A 2,750-nucleotide genomic window follows, 5' to 3' on the forward strand; every position below is an offset into this window, starting at 1 on the left:
GAATGTTGGAAAGTAAATTTATTAGGTTTAAGAAAACAATAAAAGCATGTAAGGATATATAAATTGTGAACAAAGCTTTGCAGTATTGAAATATTAGCATGTACAATTGTAAAATGTGCTTTTCTTTCATAATTGTTGCTACATCTGTAAACTGCTACTGTACAGTTAAGTTCTGTTCTTTTTTTATATGTACAGTTACTTCACTGCCTCTCTGTTAAGCTTTTTCTTCTTTGTGAATTATTTCACCAGGGCAGTATCTGAAATGGTCAGTTGTGTCTACCACAGAGATATAAAATAAAATAAAAATAAAATAATATATTTGAAGATTCTACTAAATGTTCTTGATGTCTCCAAACAAAACAAGCAATCAAATATTCATCTGCAAAAAATAGTAATGCTGTCTGGCACTGTTGAGTTTTACAGAGGAAATTATTTCAGCCCTGCCTTCAGATGCCTCGTTAGCGCAGTAGGTAGCGCGTCAGTCTCATAATCTGAAGGTCGTGAGTTCGATCCTCACACGGGGCAGATTTTTCTTTCTTCTCTTGAGTTGTTGTGTTATGCAGTCCAAGTTTCCTAGCTAACAGTCATGTTGCCGTCTGTGTTAAGAAGTAATTATCATCAGCAAGCATATTGCTTCAGTGTTCACGTTACACTTCTTATGTGCAGAATTACCATTGTACAGTTAAAGTGATGTGAAAATATTCACTAAATCACTTTCACATACTCTGTACATTTTCAAGAACCAGTGGAAAGAACAGCTAACTTTCATCTGAGCATTATAAAAACACTCTTCCTGTTCTTTCACACAGGCATGTTAGGCATTAACTTTGCTGCTCTGCTATTGGTTTAATGCTAACACATGTATTCCTAGAAAAGACTGACCAACCCCTGGTGTCAAATGACATCTGCTGCTTTCAGTCAGAAGAGCAACATGGCCGTTTAAAATATGTCCTTTGTGCAGTGAATAAGTGTTTAAATTATTCAGCCCACTGATATTCCAGAAGAGTTACGGCACTTTTCTCCTGCATGTCTGAGTATTTGCAAGAAAACTCAAGGCATAATAATTATATAGCCAAGAAATTTATCTCCAGAACTATAAAAACTATCATAACATTATGTAATGGAAGGTTGTACGCCATAAAATCATGGTTTCAAAGGTATTACAGAATGCATAAAGTGTCCTTCGGTTTGTTGAAGTAAACGAAATAAATGCAAATAATTTTAAATGTTCAGCACCTTTACCTACTTAAGCACCTTGTCTACTGTAGCATCCTATGACTGGGGTGTCCAGATATCATCAACAAGCACCAAACTATGGCCCTGCTTGCTACAGATTCCTGCTGGCTTTATAACACAGGCAGCATGCTACCCCCTATGCTGCACAGTCTGCTGCACATACTGTATCATCATGGTTAGAATACAAGTGTTGTTACTACCACACACTATTCTCAAAGACTTGGGTCCTATTGGTTTAATGGAGCTATAGACATCCTGCCAGCCAGCATCTTCACTTTATTCTCCTGGTAAGGGACTTCTAGTGGCTCTCAGGATGTACCTATAAACCTCTGTTCGTAGATCTTTCAATTACCAGCACCATTATGTCTACAATCATTGGCCATTTTGTAACAGAATGTTACTACAGTAACTTATTTAGTTACTTTACAACATGTATTTCATTTCTGTAGCTTGTCATTTTTTCTGTTTTTTTTATGTCAAAGTGCCTTGGATTTAAGCAAGTCAGCAAATGTTGGTTGACTATACTGACTGAACGACTGATTATGCATATCTTCATTTTATTATACACACACACACACACACACACACACACACACACACACATATATATATATATATATATATATATATATATATATATATATATATATATATATATGTTTGCATAGGTAAATGTCTATGATAGTTAATACTGACTTCCTCTGGCCAGGAGGGACATGGGTGCTACCCCAGGAGTGAATTTGTGGTCACCCATCCATTGATCTAGGTTGCATTTGAAGAGGGTCAGGGAGGGATTGTGTTTCACATGAATTGGAAGCTTGTTCTGGAGAAGTGGCAGTCTCTGGGAGATGTATCTCTCTCTCTCCAGAATGACTAGTTCTTGTCAGAGTCTAGGTTAAGATCCATGAAGTGAGTGACCCTCTTGCAGTTTGATTTACGAATGTGTAGCATTTCCATCAGGGCTGGGTCAGAGACTGCCCTGTAAGCCAGGCACAAGTCACCCCTAAGCAATCTGTAGGCGACAGAATACAATGACAGAGATTTTAGTCTTTCCACTTAACACTTGGTTTGTGTACCATGTAATTCCTTTGCGAGAAACTTCTGTGGTCTGTGCAGTTGTTGCAGGCGTCTGGTGAGGTACATGCAGAAGGAAGCATTGTACTCAATTACTGGTTTGATGAGGGCCAAGTATAATGGACTTATAATATCCCCAGATCTAGATGTGATGCCTTTACTTATAAAATGTGCCACATAGAAGTATTACTCTGTATATGTGATGGTCAAAGTTCAGATTGCCATCAACCTGCATACCCAGATCATGTACTACTGGATCTACACTTAGGGGGTGCTGTCTATGATGTAATTAGCAGTGATGTCAGCTTTCCCAAGGAGAATAATAATGCATTTTTTTGCATTTAGATTTAATCCATGGTTTTGGCATCAATCATTTGTCTACATTAACCCTGTCTGCAGTATATTAACATCATTGGGGGACTCTATGATTGTTCCCAATT

At 37.6% G+C, this 2,750-nt stretch overlaps 1 non-coding gene across 1 annotated transcript; it reads left to right on the top strand.

Moving 5' to 3' along the window:
* The first annotated feature begins 452 nt into the window (after nucleotides 1-452).
* On the top strand, nucleotides 453-525 carry TRNAM-CAU. Its single transcript has one exon. It is a non-coding gene; the product is annotated as a tRNA-Met (tRNA).
* Nucleotides 526-2,750: the final 2,225 nt, after the last annotated feature.

The sequence above is a fragment of the Protopterus annectens genome, chromosome 1.part2 (genome assembly GCF_019279795.1).
Source record: "Protopterus annectens isolate FY-2018-M chromosome 1.part2, PAN1.0, whole genome shotgun sequence".
Lineage (NCBI taxonomy): Eukaryota > Metazoa > Chordata > Ceratodontiformes > Protopteridae > Protopterus > Protopterus annectens.